The sequence below is a fragment of the Salmo salar genome, chromosome ssa07, assembly GCF_905237065.1.
Source record: "Salmo salar chromosome ssa07, Ssal_v3.1, whole genome shotgun sequence".
Classification (NCBI taxonomy): Eukaryota; Metazoa; Chordata; class Actinopteri; order Salmoniformes; family Salmonidae; genus Salmo; species Salmo salar.
Genome location: NC_059448.1, coordinates 37,871,107 through 37,890,666, shown reverse-complemented (window position 1 = coordinate 37,890,666; position 19,560 = coordinate 37,871,107). Strand labels below are relative to the sequence as shown.

General features: G+C 43.9%; 1 protein-coding gene and 1 long non-coding RNA gene across 19 annotated transcripts in view; one reads left to right on the top strand and one right to left on the bottom strand.

The window, feature by feature from the left end:
• Window positions 1-19,560, bottom strand: part of LOC106609245 (forkhead box protein P2) — a 118,465-nt gene that overhangs the window by 66,825 nt on the left and 32,080 nt on the right. The window contains exon 1 of one of the 18 annotated variants that reach the window (XM_014207808.2): window positions 10,399-10,754. The exons of 14 other annotated variants lie outside the window; for them this stretch is intronic. The gene's annotated coding sequence lies outside the window, so the exon portion shown is untranslated. Of the gene's footprint in view, window positions 1-8,953; window positions 9,267-10,398; window positions 10,755-19,560 lie in introns of those variants that run through there. 3 more of the 18 variants (XM_014207822.2, XM_014207809.2, XM_014207823.2) reach the window with 3 other exon arrangements.
• LOC106609247 (uncharacterized) lies at window positions 9,820-13,244 on the top strand. Its single transcript, XR_001329666.2, has 2 exons — window positions 9,820-10,070; window positions 11,521-13,244. It is a non-coding gene; the product is annotated as an uncharacterized lncRNA (long non-coding RNA).

Genomic DNA, 19,560 nt, shown 5'->3' with positions numbered 1-19,560 from the left:
ATGCTTAGGCTGAGCAATTAATACTACGTTTTGATTCAGAACATCCTGTACCGTGACTGATTTTGGATTGAGAGATAATGCTGATAAAGAAAGGCTATACATACTCACTCACTCACTCACTCACAAGCACATACACACATGCCTGCACATGCACAAATGTACGTGCTCGTGCACACACATACACATGCACAAACACACACACACACGCACGCACAAGCGCACACACGCACGCACACACACACACACACACACACACACACACACACACACACACACACACACACACACACACACACACACACACACACACACACACACTACACTACACTACACTACACTACACTACACATTGACCTTAGAAGGGATACTCTAACAGCCCCTAATGTTTCCTCATTAACTAACATGTCTCCCTCTTCATCATGTAGCAAACACACAACACTGGCCATCTCTATCTGGTGGGAATATAGATTTCCTCTGTTATACTGTCAACAACGGGACACATACAGGTTAAAATGCCCCCAAACTGACTACTGAGGAGGCACGGTGGGGTGTCATTTGAGATTTGCCCATAGACTGTACGCCACTCTGCAGCGTGTCTTTCTTGAGTCGAAACACAGATCCCATCTCCATGTATGATACAGTGAGCTCCAAAAGTATTGGGACAGTGAATTTTGTTGTGGTTTTGGCTCTGTACTCCAGCACTTTGGATTTGAAATGATACAATGACTATGAGGTTAGACTGTCAACTTTCATTTGAGGGTATTTTTTATCCATATTGGGTGAACCGTTTCAAAGTTTTAAGGAACCAAAAGTATTGGGACAAATTCATCTAATATGGGTATTAAAGTAGTTGGTCCCATATTCCTAGCACACAATGATTACATCACACTTGTGACTCTACAACCTTGTTGGATGCATTTGCTGTTTGTTTTGGTTGTGTTTCAGATAATGTTGTTCCCAATAGAAATGAATGTTAAATAATGTATTGTGTTATTTTGGAGCCACTTTTATTGTAAATAAGAATAGAATATGTTTCTAAACACTTGTACATTAATGTGGATACTACCATGATTACGGATACTCCTGAATGAATCGTGAATGATGACGAGAGGTTAGCATGTCTTGGGGAATGGCATTTGTGCACCACTGTATCATTTAAAATCAAAAGTACTGGAGAACAAAAAACGTGTCACTGTCCCAATACTTTTGGAGCTCACTGTATATGAAACAGCAGCACACTAGTCTTCGAAAGCCTGACAACTATTTCAGAAACCAAACGTGCCCACCAACTCTGACGCCAATTCATTATCAATTCACAGCTCAGGTAACAAAACAGATTCTGCTTCTAAAATAACCGCATTCTCACATCAGTAAATGCCATTAGAATGACGGGGCCAGGCTGTGTAACTGTGTGATGAGGGGCAGACCCAGCCACAAAGCCAGCTAACAGCAGACAGTCTTTAAAGGATGTCCAGGGTGCAGGATAAACAGGATACAGGCAGAACAAACAGGAGCAGGAGTTACACAGAGCAGGGTGACAGCTGCTCCGGCCACAGTAAATAAGCAGTGAACAAGACGTGCTTATGAACAAACACTCCCTGTTAAAACAGGGCACAGGCACATTAGTGGTGAGAGAGAGAGAGAGACAGAGGGAAGGAGAGAGGGAGAGATGGGGGGACAGAGAGAGACAGGGGGAGGGAGAGAGGGAGAAATGGGGGGCAGAGAGAGACAGGGAGAGGGAGAGAGGGAGAAATGGGGGACAGAGAGAGAGAGACATAAAAGGAGAGACCATGAAAGGGGGCAGAGAGAGGGGGAGAGAGAGAAAGAGAGAGTTTGAGAGCACGCGGGAGAGAGAGAAAAGGACATAGTGAGAGGGTTAGACTGGCACAATGTATGACACCCAAACCAGTGATGAATCTCAGCCCAAGAAACACAAAGCAGCAGCCGAGATCATGCGGCTAATAAGTATTCAAATTAGGCATACATTTTACATGCTCAAGGTTTAAAATATTCAGAGAAAGACCGCCTGATTGCCTTTACTAGGATTTTATGAAAATTCTAATGGAGATTTTTTTGGGGAAGTGCGATGGATGTGAGGAAAACTTGAAGATATATGAGGGAAAAATAAGGATATTTTAATGACATGTTAATACAGTGAGAAGCATTACCTAACTCAACTTAAAATTGGGGATTTTGAAATTAAACCGATTCGATTTTTATTAACCCACAAGACAGGTTCAATTGACTATATGTAATTTACTTGAAAATGATTCGTAAATCATAAAACAAACTGAACTGAAATGAGAAATATGGTTAAAAGAAGGTGAATCCTCTTCCACCTATCAAATGTTGCTTAAACGAGAAACAAGGGAGAATCCTATTGTCATTTCAATCAAGGAAATGCAGAATATTAATACAATATCCATCTTAATCATGAACATGGTAGAAATTCTCCCTCCTCCACAAAAATCTGTGCATGTGTCTAACCGATGATAATGATAATAATGACAATGCAGATATATGCTAATCATATTCTGAGAGATCAGATGGTGCTTTAACCTTAATGACAGCGGTGAGACAAATTAATTAGCCATCTAAAGGCAGCATTCAAATCTGCCAATTAGAATGTCAATTAGAGCCACCCTGGCTGCAGACCACAGAGAGAGGATCTGACTGTGGTGGTGACTGCAGGAGTGTCAGGGCTCACTGTACACATTGAGAGAGATGGATAGTGACAACGTACAGCCCCAGAGGGTAAGTGTGTATCGGTGTGTGTGTGTCATGTGTGTGTGGCACGCTTATGCGCGCGCGCGTGTGTGTGTGTGTGTGTGTGTGTGCATTAGGCGTACATGTGTGTATGTGAGTGTATGTCCATCGCAGGTCTTCTCCCATGTTCTATACCCCTCGGGGGTACCAACCAGTCTGCCATGGGATCAGCCTGTCCTAGAATCAACTAGACCGGAAGCGTCTAGTCCTCCACCCGGTGTAACAATATTTACTGGACTAGCATCATCCAGAGTCTATGGGCTATGGAGGAGTTGAACAGTGCATGAGTGAGTGAATAAGGCTCGGGGATGTCTGCCTTGCCTGTGTGTTTGACATCCCTTAAATTGGTAGTGTCCTGCATTTTAACACACCAGCTATTTCACGCCATTTCCTCAAGCCATAATCTTCCAATGAGGGGTACCAGACCACATATTATATGAATCAGTTACACAGACAAAGACTGTTATTGCCAGCGTAATTCACTGGTAATACTATAGGTGTACAGCTAGGGAGGGAAAAGAACAGTCATACAAAGTGTTTAAGGGGAGATAGTGAGAGAAAACGGAACTCTTTATTTTATCCGTCTGCGGGTCAAAGATCACGGATGACTTCAACGTTCCTATTACGGGGTCTGATAGAAAGAGAATCATTTGAGATACAGTGAGAGAGACACACTATTTGTGAATCTTTAAAGTCACTTCTCTTTTTTTTGTCTATTTCCCCCTGTAACGGTGACTTGCTTGCTACTCCTCTCCGGCTGAGTAAATGTTTGCTCTTGAATTTTACGCCGTGCAAATCTGTCTTTTCCATCAGGTGAAGAATCCCAGACAGAATCCTGACAACGCATTCCGGGCTGAGATTGTGAATTTGTAGTGAGACTACTGATGTGGGAGGACAGAGACAATTCACACACACACACACACACGCATGTGCACACACACACACACGCACTCAAGCACATGCACGCACGCACGCACGCACGCACGCACGCACGCACGCACGCACGCACGCACGCACGCACACACACACACACACACACACACACACACACACACACACACACACACACACACACACACACACATTTACCTTGCTTTAACAGCCCCTAATGTTTCCTCATTAACTAACATGTCTCCCTCTTCATCAGGTACCAAACACACAACACTGGCCATCTATCTAGATGTACTGGGTTATACTGTCCCCTATTTGACACATAAAGGTCTCCATCTGCCCCAAAACTGAACTGAGGTGGCAGGGTGTCACACAGGCTGCATCTCTTATGAAATCCTGTTCCTTATATAGTGCACTACTTCGTAGTGGACTTTGTCGTGCACTATAGGGAATAGGGTGTCATTTGAGATTTGCCCAGGATTCAAACAGCCTGAGTGTACAGGATTCCACTCTGCAGTGTCTTCCTGCAGTCAGGAACACTGATCCATTCTCATTGTGCCTGCATGATAGTGTACATGAAACAGCACTCCTGTCTTAATAAGCCTGATGACCATTTCAGAAACCAAACGCGACCACTAACTCCGTGATCCAAGAAGTCTATTCATTATCAGTTCACAGTTCAGGTAGTAGCAATTCTTAACGTTACATTCACTGGGAAAAAAAGAATGCAAAAATGACATTTCACCGTCTGTTGGCTCCTTCCGTTCAGATCAAGTCAAGATATGGATACCATTTAAAATAATCACATATTCTGTGCTCCAGTGAAATGAATAAATCATTTCCATAAGTTACAACGCATTCAAAATAAAGAAGTGCCGGGCCCTGGCTATGCTCAAATATTTAACACTTAAGATTGCTTAATAAATCAAAATGACAGATATCAACCACTTAAAACACTGGCTTTGAGCTGGCACTTAGAAAATTATAACACCAAACCCGAGTTGAAATAACAATAAAAAAAAAAAAATGTTTTATTTCATTTGAATGTTACCACTCAGCTCGTTGCTTACATAAACCCTTACACGTGACCAAGATGCTTGTTTGTACTTGAGGTGTAATTCGCTGGTCGAAGCTCCTCGCTCCTCGCAGCCCAAGGAAGTCACTTGTGGTTTATTGCTACCTCTCCCGAAGCCCTAAGCAGTGAGCCAGGAGCAGGGAGAGAACAGCCACTGCTGAAGTTCTGTTCAACACAGCTACACTAGTGGAGATTAAGTATAGGCAAGTCAGAGCAGACCTAGCCGCTTCAGAAACTAAAAGCTTCCTTTTTGGCACTGAAGGGACACCATAAAGAGCATTAATGACTATTTCTAAAACCTGTGTATAATGGTAAGGGTTTCTCCTTCAGATAAAGGGATTTCAAAGTGACTCACAACGGAATGAGAAGATGAGATTGCTTTAGGGGGAGAAATCATATTTACAAAATCAGGGGTTGGGAAAAAAAATGAAAAAAAAGGGATGAATATGAATGAATAATAGACTTAGCTTTTTTAGGATTAACATTATTCTCCGAAACGGTATCACACGTCATTATCGGCAGCACAATGAGACCATGCTCAGAAAGCCTCAGCCATATTTCAATTCATCATTTTAGCTGACGATAAATAGTCGTTCCCAGTCATTCTGTGGAGAGAATGTTCCGAACTTAATTCTGTTCTGTTTACATTAAGAAGACGAGACAGAAAGAACGAGATAAAGGGGAGAGTACGCAAGTGTGTGTAAGTGTCTGGGAGCGTGTGTGTGTGTGTTTTGTGTGTGTGTGTGTGTGTGTGTGTGTGTGTGTGTGTGTGTGTGTGTGTGTGTGTGTGTGTGTGTGTGTGTGTGTGCGTGTATGTTTTGTGCCAACGTAACCAAGGAAGTCTGCACTGTACTAAATGTCCTAAAGTACATTTAAATAATTCATATTACACAGTGTCTTGCTCTGCAGTTTGATTCTCCATTAAGACAGTGTGTTTTAATACACAAAACAATGGCTAACTATTCCAGTTAATTATCCAATTGGTTACAAATCACCATAAATATGAAAACACTCGATATAAATCAATGATATTACATAAAAAGTTCCGGGGAAATAAATATTCAACTTGGTCTTTAATTATATCTGAGATGAAAATCCACGACATTCTTTAGGTTTCCGGACGTCAATGGAGATGTACACCTGTCTGTGTATGGAGAGTGTCTTCTCTCTCTATCTCCCTCTGGGTCTGTAATACACAGTAGCAGAGCATTGACGGGAGGAGGAGAATCTAAGTCCTCATGTGTGGTTAGTGCGTAACATCTCCTCGTAAGCTTTTCCCATATCATTTACATTTTACCCATCAAGCACCTCCTTCTGCGAGGAGGAGGAGGTGGCACCAAAGTGGGCGACCACGAGCAGACAGTGACGAAAGCTCATCAAGCTAGGCCCTCGTTTGCATTTTGGGAAATTCCCATTAATTAACTTAAGCCCACCTAATCACGAGTAATTGACCTATAAAAGAGAAGGCCCCATTGTCTGCTCCAATCATATCTACAGAGAGGAAGCAGCAGCGTTGTGAAGCAGGGAAGAAAGAACTTTCTTCAGAGGCTGGAGACCTGTACATCCATCTATCTACCAGGGACTATTTACCCAACTCCTCCGACGCATATTTCATCTCTCGTTGCATTTTTCTGATGTAATTATTTTCCGTGACATGGTCTGCTTTTGTTGCTGGGGCCTGAGATAAAACAAGCTGTGAGGTGAGATGGACTTCCTGACTGATGCAAGCAACAGAGAGGTGCTTACGGCTTCTTCTGAGGGAAGGTGAGGGGGGGGGGGGCAGAGGAGCTAATGACGGTAAAGCGGACGGAGGGACAGCGGGCAGAGCTGCAGCGAGGAGAGAGGGATCCAGCCAGAGTGATACAGAGACATAGCTCATTGTGACGTTTCTAGTTATTTCTGGCTGATTAGGGTCATTATGTCCCCGGCCTGATTTATGTTGTCATTCCCCCTCACCAGTCCTGCATCGATAGATCTTAATGAATTGGTAAATAAGGGTGAAGATTACACTTGACAAGACCCCAACATTTCTCATTCATACCGAGACAAGATTTATGTAACCAATTAGGTCCATAACAGGGGAGATTGGTCAGGAGAAAAATCATCTTTTCAGAAGAAAATTACCAGAGTCTAACCCTGGACAAAACAGATAAAAGGGAGTCTTTAACAGTGGCTTAGTCACACACCAAGCAGCCAGCTGGAGGTCTCCAAACGGAGATCACTCCTGCCCCTCTCCGGATTTTAGGAATTGATTTAAAAATACTACCAGCTATAGCTACCCGCCCCACTACAGTACCAGCTACAGTTCCTTTCCATTTTAAACACAGCCAGCTAATCACTCTAGACCCCATCTGCATAATGTCCAAACCATGGATGATGGAATCAATAGATACAAAATTAAGCTCTCGCCCAACAAAGGATCCACTTTGATGTGCAAATGTGAATTCAAGGAGGTACTCCCCCCCTCTCCCTCCCTCTGCCCCCACCCCCCCCCCCCCCAAAAAAAAAGAAAAAGAAGAAAAATAAATACAAATCAATCGTTTCTACGGAGACTTCACTTAACGTTTGATATGTCGATTGAGGGATAATTTGCATTTTTTCAATTATTTAATTTCCACATCGTACAATTCTAGGAATCAGTTGGCACCCTCTTTTGCCATTAAAATAAATAAAAAATCGGATAAAAGTGCTGATCATCAATAGCCAACGACACAGCCCAGGACGATCCAAAGGGCGGGAGTGAACAGAGGTGGAAAATTACAGTAAAGTGATGCCGGAGCCGCTTCGTTTCAGCTCTCCCCTTCAAGCACATGCAAATGAGCGTGGTACTGCTTAACTGCATCATTTATGTGGATAATAGCGGCATCATCATTACGGGACTCAAATTAAATTACATCACAATTAGCATAACAAAGTGATTGGTTAAACTTTCAAAACAAATACTCAGTTCTGCTAATGAACAGTGTTAATTGGCCACGGTGCATTCTAAATAAAACATGTAGGTAAACATGTGTTTTATTTAAACAATTTCAAAATGCATTGTTTCTGAGAGACACAAAGAGAGAGCGAAAGAGAGATAGAGAGAGAGAGAGACAGATAGATAGAAAGAAAGAATAAGGAGAGGGGGGGAAAAAAAGCTCCAAAACAGAATATCGCCAGGGGGATTTGTAAGCTGAAATATAAAATGTGTAGCATTTCATTTTATTGCACTAAATAACCTATTATATTCAGGACTCTGGAGAACAATGTAAATTATCTGCCTTCAAAATGGAGTTGGGCCAATTCTCCACGTGAACTAATCACATAGCTCATTATGCATCTGGGTATTAAATTATGAAGAGGAAGCCTATCCGCATTCCAGCACAAAGACCTATGAAATGTTAATAATATGCTCACAATAGCCCAATACCATGCTTTACTCCATGTCATGAATATTTAAGTAAACAAATTATTCACCTGCCTTTGATAAAGATAATTAGTATTTCGCCCGCTTATAATTTCAATGACCCTCCCTCTCCTTTCTTAAAGGATTTGCTCTACATGGATATGCAGTTCTGAGATATACCCTATAAAGTTTGGGATCCTTCCTTGCACATTTTTATTTTTTTTATCTAGCTAAATAACTCCAAATAAAAGACTCACCCTAGTAAAACAAATATCTGCAACTCGTTCACATTTGATCTTTATTAGCTTATAAAGAATCACGGTGGCGGGGAACCCCTTTTTATTTAATCACCACTAGACCAGTAAAATCTCATCCGATAAAAAACATTACCTTCACCTCTTGATTTTAATGATCAATAATTTGCCCATTAGTAACACAGTAAACTCCACATCAACACAACATCCTAAACAGCAGCCTAAACTGCACACGTCAAATAAAGAAGCCGACACGAAACTAAAACGGCTAAGAGCCCCGAAAAAGCAGCATGTTCAGGTCCACAGTCAAACACTAATCACCAGCCCGACCATTCATTCATCACGAGCAATTAACCACCAGCGCATGAACGCACAGCTCACAGAAACACACAGAACACAACCCGAGCCACAGTACAGCAGCTAAATACTGGATGAGTAGCCTGCCTGCCTTCCTGCCGATAAAACGTAGCCATTAATACAGCGAGAGGTGATCGGCACAGAGAGCAGAGAGAGAGAGAGAGAGGTGCGTGGAGAGCAGGATGAGAAAGGATGGATGAAGTTGGAGTTGCTTGGTTTTATTACCTGAAGGTGAGGAGTAGTGTCAGAGACAGTGTCTGGTGGCCAGAGAAGGAAAGCTGTTGGTGTTGTTTGCAGTGGTGAGGAGCAGACTGGGGTGTCACAGGGGGAGAGGGGCTTCTATCTGTGTCATCACTCCAACTGTGTTTATAGAGGCTCGCATCATAAACAAGACAACGCCGCCACTGCTCTTCCCTGACTCTCTCCAAGCCCTGTTCATGCATACTTAAATCGCCCCGTCGCCCATTAAAAAACGGCCCTCCTGACAATTATTCTATCATTTCCAGTTGTCACCGGGCAATTACCAACAGGCAGCCCCTCTCAGACAGGCCCAATAGGAGCTGATCAGAAGGCGAGAGAGAGAGAGAGAGAGAGAGAGAGAGAGAGGAGAGAGGGGGGCTGCTGCCTGCCTTCTCAGGCAGAGAGAGAGAGGAGAGAGAGGGAGTGAAAAAAGTGCACAACATGGAAATGTATAGCCTAGACACAGTGCCTTCTCTCTCCTGACACACAGGACATAATTAGACCATCATACACCGGGCCTGCCGGCCGCTGATGAAATATATCACAACTACTTGAAAACACTACTTATCATTTCATTCTCCTTTTTTATTGCCTTTGAAAGACATTACAATTATTACGGCTTGGTCTCTGATCTGAGAGTGACCTTCAAAAACAATTAAAAAATATATATAATAATTTTTACTACTGCTTTTGGCTAGTGAGTGAGAGGGTAGGTGAGTGAGTGTGTGAGAGTGAGTGCAGCATGTGTGTGTGTGTGTGTGTGTGTGTGTGTGGTGTGGGGGGACCTTTACACGAGTACATGTAGAGCGTCTGACTCCTCACAGGATGCGAGCCGGGTCTCCCTTTGTGCCTCGTCTGCACGCTTGCCAGGCGACTCTCTCTCGCACCGCTCGCTCTCAACGCACATCTGCTACTTGCAGGAGCTCTCCTTCTCTCTCTCTCACACACGCATGCACACACACACACACACACGAGCGAGTTGCCTCAGCTCTCGCCGGCACAGCCTGCATCCCTACCTGGCGGCGCGTCGAGGGGAACTAACTAGCCAGTTGAGGGAGAACCGCAGCTGAAAGGGAGCGTTTTCGGACACCCCGGGAGAGAGGTATGTGTGCCTGGCTTTATTCTAGCACAGCTCAGTGCCTTTCTCAGCGTCTCTGTCTCTGTGTTGCTGTCTAAACAGGCAGAATAGGATTAGTGGGAGAGCGAGTGTAGCAGAGCAGCCTGTAGCCTCGGCTCTGTGCACTGTGCTCCGGGAGAGAGAGAGTAGTAGAGCTCTGAAAAACAATTAGACACGTCGCTCTATCTATTACTGGATAACTGCCCTCAGACCACACCACACAGAACTACTAATACAGACAGATATGTTCACAAACACAAATCATCGAAAACAAACTGCTAATAATGTGAAGTAGAGAGAGAAAGTAACCAACCTTTGAAACAATGACAAGAGAGAACTCCACTCCCCCGCGTAAGAGTCATTTGAAGATATTCTTAGACGCCTCGGAGCATTAACAACGGCGTATCAAGGGGGGAAAAATGCCACTGGTAGAAAACAGCTTCAGGGAGAGGGAGAAAGAGAGAAAAAAAAGGAGGAAAGAAAAACTAGCTGACGCTAACTGTCAAAGACATCATCAAAAAGGTATTTCCAGCAGTATTGACACTACTGTGAGAGAGCACCTCTGCCTGCTCACGTCCAAGTCCCATTGCACTTCAACATCTGGTAATTAAAACAAGTCAAGCATTCCCTGTGATTGTTTTAGCACCCGAGGACCAATCGTACACAAAAATCAGCAGTTTGATTGCAAGGGTAGGGGGAAGTAGGGGGTGGTGGGAGTTGGCAGGGGGGTGGGAGGGGAGGGGGTAAGTGGGGGGGGGTCGAGGGGGTGTTTTTCTTTCTGCGTAGCAAGCGTGAGGAGTGACAAAGGTTCAGGAGCGGACCAGGCGTGATCTCCAAACAGTGAATGCCTTTCTCACTTATTTTCTCAGGAAAACACCAGTTACAGAAGAGCCATGCGGCTCTCACGACTCCGATTAATATGCCTCTGTCTTCCCTTGTCAGGGCAAGCCTGCAACAATGTGCTGTAAGCCTGGCAAAACTCGAAAAAATACCTCCTTTTCAGAGGAAGTATTCGAGCGGAGGGGAGAGAGACGGGGGGGGAAAGAACAGCAGACAAGCTTTTCACAGCTTTTCCTCCATCCGCATCAGATAAAGCTTCGCAACCACTTCACAAAAGACACATTTGTCTTTACAGATGCTCATCAAGCCTCAAGTCTTTTGCACAGTGCATTTCATCATTTAACGATGGTTAATCGGAGCCAAAGAACAACCGTCCCCTCTGTCTGCCAGGTACAGCCGTCGCCAGCCTGACTGTGATGTATTGACATATTTGCTGTACTGTAAACAACACACACCGGCAGAAACGAGACGGAACATTTTGATCTCATGCTGTTTGTCAATTTTCACCTTTTTCTCTCTCTCTCTCTCTCTCTCTCTCTCTCTCTCTCTCTCTCTCTCTCTCTCTCTCTCTCTCTCTTTCTCCTGCATGCCACAGATGTTTTCCTTAGCTACTCCAGCAGACAGGAATCTACTAGTAGAGAAGAAAGCCTCGGTATCCCCCAGGACAACAGTACAAAGCCCAGTTTGCACGCAGCAGATGCAAAAGCAAGTCCATCTGCTACCAGCTCACAACACCACATGGACATGGGAGGTTTAATCCTAGGCTTCGTCTGGCTGGCCATGTTTGTGTAGACACCACTGAAACAAGACGAGGGGAGGCTGATGTGGAGAAAAGGGTTGGTACAACTCACACAGGCTCCCCCAAACCAGAAACACACGTGTCCCCACAAGTGTGTGTGCTAGTGTGTGTGTGTGTGTGTGTGCGTGTGTGTGCGCGCGCGCGCGCACAGGCCTAAGTGCGTGTGTGTTTAAGTCTGGTGGACGAATGTGTACTCATGAAATTCAAGAAACTCTCCTTACAGCATAAACAAAGATAAACAGATACAAATTCACGTGCGCGCGTGCAAACATGCACGCATAGACAGTGAGAGTATGCAGAGCAAGAACTTTCATGTTCCGAGAGATGCACCCAAGGCAGTCATGACAGATTTATTTAGTAAAAGATCCAGTCTCTAACTCGGGGTATAAGACCACTTGAACTCACAGCCCGGAACAGTGCGTTGGCATGATTTAACAGGCTCTGAACAGCACATTATATACCAGCCAGCAGATTTTAGCTGTATGATATCATTATTAAAACAGCAACAGCGGCCAAAAAGATTTTGCATTTTCATTTTGCCTTCACTGTCTGACGCAGCGCGGTAAACACTTAACAAGATCAAAGGGGAGTTTGTGCCTGAGAAACAGCTAGCTACACACAACCGTCTCAACGCTCTAAATTGCTCTAAGCGCAAACATTAGGCCGAGCAATTACACCCATTTTACTTACAACACGTCGAGCCACGTGGCTCCGACGCTCCTTCAACACCCCATAAACCACTTGGAGGGCCATCCTTAATAAAAAGACAAAACACAAGACAGTCCTCTGGGCGTTGAAAAGCCACCCAGCCACCCTCCTTGACATTGTCAGCCAGAGAACAACAAGACATTGTGCATCACCAACACTTCACTGTGTGTTTTCGGCCTGTATTTTCTTCCGGGCCTTCACACCACCAAGGTCAACAAGGACAAACATCGCCACCAGCGTCTCTTCACCGTGGCAGAAGAAGAGACGTGGGTAGCAGGGGGGTAGAGAGGAGGGTCGTGCCGGGCTGGGGGATGGTAATAACTACGGCAGTTGCAGTGGTGGTGTAGGTTTCTATCTCGGAGCGATGGCATCATTTCCATAGCAACCCTCTAACTATTAATTTTCAATTAAAGCAGACACAAAGCTCGTTGCCCGGGGCCATCAGACAGTGTCAAGAGCCTCATCTCTACGTTCCACACTTCCACGCTGGAGACTGAGACCATGGCCGCTGCCACCACCGCCATCACCACTAGCGCCATTGGGCTAGTCAATCTCACAGGCAGCTGCCTGGGCTCAGGGCTGACACAGAGATACCCAAAGCCTATTTCACCTCACCCACCATTAGAATGATTTATTATGGCCAAAACACTTCAATGCTGAAACAAATGTATATTAAGAGGAAGGGGAAAACACTGGTGTGGAACTGCCACTTAGAGGTGCTGCGTTTGAAAAATGCATTAAAAAGGGGCCCAGCGATGGAATGTGTCTGGAGTAGAGAGAGAGTGAGAGAGAGAGAGAGAGAGAGAGAGAGAGAGAGAGAGAGAGAGAGAGAGAGAGAAAGGAAGATGGAGAGAGAGTGAGAAAGGGAAAGAGAAAAAGAGACCCTATAGCAGGGTTCCCCAACTGGTGGCCCATGGGCCGAATTTGGCCCGTGGGTGGTTTTATTTGGCCCTCCAAGATTTCTGTGTAAAAAAATATTTATATATAAAAAACATTGTTGTTAGAATTTTCATTGTTGGACTGTAAAAACAACAGGAACACAGCTCCAAGTGATTTTAATTTTGAAAATCCGTTCCCAAGTATTCCCACGCATAATAGAGAGACACGTGATATACAAATGTAAGCAAGGTTTGAAATGATTATGTTTTTGTCAAATATTATATCTGTTTGGGCTTCTTGCAGTCTACAAATGATTTGCAATTATATTCCGCCTCCCCCGACCATCTACTCAAGAAAAAAAATCAGCCGGCGGTTGAATCTATTTTATGATCCCTGCCCTATGGCTTGTGTGTGCAGTGACTGAGAGAGTGTGTATTTGTTTCAGCCCTTTGCCCAAACGCCATGATGTTCACTTTGCATGGAGGGTTATCCACATGAATTCACTCCTCCTCTGCCCTCCCCTTTAAACCAGACCAGACCAGAGCTACAATATGCAGTGAACAGCTGAATATACAGTACCTCTCAATATCCTGAACACCAAACACGCTGCACCGGTACTGACAGTTGGACTTCATACAGGCAGACACCTGCAGTATTTCAATAGAATGAGCATCCCTATGAGAGTATCTACAAACAGACCACCTTCATGTCACTGAGATACGTTTCCAAAAGCAAAACTGAATAACACAGTTATACTGCATGTAAACACATTAACAAGACATAATGATCTTAAGGCTTTTTACCCCCCCCTCGCAACAAGTTGAATGTGGCCAAAATGGACCATTAGAGCTCAGTGATTATATTAGAGGAGGCTGAATATTTTTTATATACTGTACTTAAGCACTGGAGTATCCATGGCAACTTCCCTGTGCCTTGCTAAGAACGATCCCTAATGAAATCCATATTAAGTAGCCTATAATGATAGTGTCCAAACATATTTGCATAGATATTTCAGACGGAGGGAGAAGTGGGAGAAGGGGAGAGACAGAGAGCAGCTGCCGCAGTCACAACAGCAAGAATATGTTTTTAATCAGTCATTCATCTAAAAAAGAAGCTGGAGCCAGCCCCGACTGAGCCAAGCAGCTGTACTGAGAAAAAAAAGTACAATTCAGATTCACAGCGACGTAGCCTAACAGATCAAGACAGCAACTCAGTGTATTAATCAAGATTTACAGTATGCCACTTCCATCCAGTGGTTCAAAATGAGCTGTTAAGTGAATAGTTTAAACTGGTGGTCACTGGGTAGCTCACCAACCCTAACCCTCTAGGCTGGCTGCTTGCCTTTCTTTAGGCTCCCTCCCTCCCTACATAGGAGTCTCACATTTGACTTCCATTTGCGACTTTGGCCCGGTGCCCAACAGGACATCCCAGAGTGACTGTTTGCTTGACTCAATATCAACAGGCCCGAATAAGCAGCTTGAGGTGGAACTGCCCAGCCTTCAGTTCCTACTGAAAATAAACCGGCTGCACATTCATAAGGACCGAAATATCAACATGCGCCACGAGGAGCCACGTATAGCACTCACTCAGCGCCGTTCCACTGGCTTCAGCTCTCTCTCTCCTCTCGCTGCTTAATGATACCTGCCTGCCTAGCTGCACCCCTTCTCTTCCCTTCCACCAGCCCCCAGCTGCAGGCAGGGGAACTGAAGTATATATGTTACTGCTGCAGCAGAGAGAAAAATAAAAGAGATCGAAATGACAGAAGTCAGACAGTTCAAGCTGACCGGGCACTTCAAACAGAAAAACTGGGGTAGAATGCGACAGACACTCCAGGTTAAATTGGCTCTTCTGCGCTCCGCTCTCCTCTCTCCCTTTAAAATGTAGGTTTTCTTCAAAAGGACGTATTTGAATTAGACGCGTTGATGAAATCAAAGGCTCGGCTGTGTGGGTAAATTTAAACAAGCAAGTGCACCTCACAGCAGTTTACCTATTATACAGCAGATTGGAGACAGATGAAAGTCTAGGAGCATAGCATTGCAGACAACTTCCCCTTTTTTCACCATAGATATTATCATATTGTAAAGGCTGCAATTTAAATTAGATTCGTACTCACATTGAAAAATACATGGATATTGGATTTTAATGTTCCTGGCCGGCAAGGTGTCATCAGATGAAAGAGAACGGTTAAGGATTCATACAATAGCCCGCTTCCACAGATGTATTTCCCGTTAAAGATAAATAGGAAAGCGACTTATGACCTTCATCCACTGTGTGCTGAGGATCCCACGGCTTCCCATAGTCTTCACATAACCATAGCTACGCTGCTACATGAGAGTTAAGACAAAGTCCAGTGAAAATCAAAAGACCGCAGCACCTGTATTTTAACACACCACAAACTGCTTCTACTATGTCAACAACATCCTGGCTATACATTTGCAGGTACCAGGTGCCATTGTAGATTCCATATAGTGGAGTTAGATTGATAACATAGATACACTGAGTGCTCTTTCCATGACATAGACTGACCAGGTGAATCCAGGTGAAAGCTAGGATCCCTTATTGATGTCACTTGTTAAATCCACCTCAATCAGTGTAGAGGAAGGGGAGGAGACAGGTTAAAGAAGGATTTTTAAGCCTTGAGACAATTAAGACATTGATTGTGTATGTGTGCCATTCTGAGGTTGAATGGGCAAGACAAAATATTTAAGTGCCTTTGAACGGGGTATGGTAGCAGGTGCCAGGCGCACTGGTTTGAGTGTGTCAAGAACTGCAACGCTGCTGGGTTTTTCACACTCAACACTTTCGCATGTGTATCAAGAATGGTCCACCACCCAAGGGACATCCAGCCAACTTGACACAACTTTGGGAAGCATTTGACTCAACATGGGCCAGCATCCCTGTGGAACACTTTCTACACCTTGTAGAGTCCATGCCCCAATGAATTGAGGCTGTTCTGAGGGCAAAACAGGGTGCAACTCAAAATTAAGAGGGTGTTCCTATTATTTTGTACACTCAGTGTATATAGACAGTAGATTCGATAGTGTTAAAAAGGCCAGTGCTAACAGCAGCAGTTCAGTGGTACATAGATCTGTCCTGTCTGGTGCTGGAGTTCCACTTACCTCACTGTTCTGAATTACCACTGACACACAGAGGCCATCCATTCATGACAGTAATACCATTCAACCAGACACCAATTACATAAAAGAAAACTTCAATTAATTCAGGAAAAATGGCATCACACCAAAGAATAATAAACTCATTATATGGACATTTCTAACTTAACCGTTCTCCACACCGCCGCTAATTTAAACCTAATTTTTACTAGCCACTAATTCGGCGAGGGCGGGATAGGAATTACATCTGGAGGTAATTCTCAGAATGGAACGGAGCCCAGTGGAGGCTACCCAAATAAAAAAGGGGAACTATTCAGGAGAGTGGGAGTTCCGGGCTCTGAAACTGCATTTCTCGCAAAAAAAATGTTTTCATCGTGCTGTCATCAGTCTAGGCTTAAAGAAGACGTAGGTGTTGCAGGCGGAGAAAGATGATTTCTGGAGATGGAGGTGTGGAAGGGAAGGAGGGAGTGAGAGGGAGGGAGGGAGGGACAGAGAGTGAGCAAGAGAGAGAAAGAGAGAAAGAGAGATAGAAAGAAGGAGAGAGAGGCAGGAAAGGGAGAGAGCTACTCCAGCTGGACATCTGTAGAGGCCCATGCGGGGGGGTTTGTGTAAAAGGCCAGGGGGTCAGAGTGGACCTGCAAGCTGGTGGGATGCCAGCTCTGTTAAGTCTTGGTTTATAATAAGCTCTACACTCAGGCTGGTGGCAAACACACACCTGAGGTTCTGGAACTGAGATGCTGGACCAGCTCTCTCTATTTTACTGCACCTGGCGGTCAACTTTTGGTCAACAGTCTCAAAGAATTGACTTAATGAAGGTACAGTAGTTGCTTGTCTGGAAACTTTTGCGGAATGTCCTTTTTTTAATCGTGAAGTTAAGCTCCGTGGAGGTAGACTCCTAAAACTCTGCATTCACAAGGGAGGAAGTGAGGGAGTGGAAGAGGGAGGAGATAGGGATTAAATTGTGAGCGTGGCAAAACACACCAATCAAGCTTCTTTCTCCGTCTGGTTTGGTTTCCAACAATCCAATAGAGTGAAAAGTAGCTCTGTAAACGGGACGTTTACATTCAATCCAGAAACTTGCAGTTCCCAGATATACGCCACAACCACCCCCTCCACCTCTTCAACAGAAAATTTGTTTTCCAAATGAAAATAAACTGGGGACGGCTGGTTTGAGCCAGTTAAACTCAGGAATATGAGATCAAATAAAGGCTCCTGTGGAGGCTGAAAGGAGAAATGAAATCACTTCTGAGAGGGAGATGTACCTCGTAATAAAATGACTTCTTTATATCTTTCTAAACGGCACATTTTCCTCGGGAGTGGTTAAGGCTGTCCTCGGTCAAAGACAGTATGCAAGTGGCAATTTTTACTTCTGGTAGATGATTCTGTGACACACTTCTCGAGACTCGGTGTGATGCTCTGCAATTTGCCTCGGAAAACTAAAAAAGTCTTTCAGCAACAAGTTTTTGGCTGAACTTTGGTGGAATTTAGAAGTCACTTTGATGGTTTTCCCGGAACATGTCAATGTCAATGAAAACTCCAATGTTCCATCCAATTGAAAATACCGGGAATGGCAATAAGCTTCACATTGCTTTTCAATGACTAGATGTTCGTTCCACTGCACTCTTGTATGGTGGGCTCAAGTATGTAGTAGATTGCCAACCATCCATGGGTATATACCACAAACAAATAGTGACTCATCTTGCAGAATGGGACAGTGAATGAAGAAGGACATCACTTTGAAAATAGTTACCTACTGCAATTATTCCACGGCCATTTCACTTGGCATTGGGAAAATTGACTGAACACAGAGTGACCGAGTGGGCGTAACTACATGTAATTGATTTTGTGTTTTTTTTTTTAAAGGTACAGTCACAATAACTTTCAGACCACATTTTAGCCATAGCCAGGCAGGCAATGTATGAGAGGACATTTGCAATCTGGAGGAATACATGATAGTTTATTATAAAGCGGCTATTAAAGTTGCAATAAAAAGACATTAGCCGGAGAAATGAGCCACTTAACCAGTTTTCTTCCTCACTACCTTAAAAGCTGTCCACATTCAGGGCTCTGAGTGTAGGGAAAAGCAGACTGTGACGGCATTAAAAGCGGGACTAGGCGCACAATTTATCAAAACAGAAATTGATGGTGGGCTTGAGAGCGGCGTACATGCTGTAATATGGTTGATTTCAGAATGACAAGGAGAAAGGTCATATTTTCGAAATTTGTTGGAGAAAATTTGAGTGGCTTAAACTCAAGTAGTTAAAAAAAAAAAAAAACTATCCTGTGCAGTGTAGGCTACAATGGACATAACTCAGTGAACACCCTCATATTTTGTAGAAATTGCCCACAAATGAAAGAAACCCTCTCTTGTAGTCAACTCTTGACTCACGTAGAGAACACGTGTTTTTCTATCACTTTTGATGTATTTTTAAATGGAGGCTGTGAAGGTTAATCTAAGAAAACCTAACACTTAATTAAAGCAATTACCTTAAGTCGTTCCCAAGTCCCCAACAGTTACAACAAACGTGTGATGTGTTCCGTGTTTCTCCTACAGGCTTGTTTTTAACTCTCTTGGCATGCAATTAAATGGTTTACGGCAAGTTGATGATATTTTGCTGAGACTGAATTCATCTCTGCGTAATAGGGAACATCGTTTTCTGTGACAGTCCGGGAGCGTGTTTACAAACATCCAATTAATGAGTTAGTTTACATGCATTTAGAGAGCATTCTCACTACAGATCCTTTCACATCAGATCCCAAAATAGTTGTTGGATTGTGCATCTAACGCAGTTTACAGTCATATACTGGGAAGATGTTGTGAAGTTATTATCTGGGTGGGTTTTAATTTACAGCACAGACACCCAATTATACAGTATTTAGAGGGTGTACTAACTTGGGAGAACATTCTGACATCATTAAACTTTCAATCCCCTTTCCATTTTGCCCTGCCCCGTCGAAGCCTGTTCCTATCTATTGAGAAAGACGGATGGCAGACGGGGCTGTTTCTGACAGCTTAAAAGTGCCCATCAGCTGCTGCAGAGATGTTTTACAGCACATCCCACCATCCCATCCACCCTGCATCTCCCCAAACAAACAGCAGACTCGACTTCAAATACATAGCAGGGCTATTAGGTAA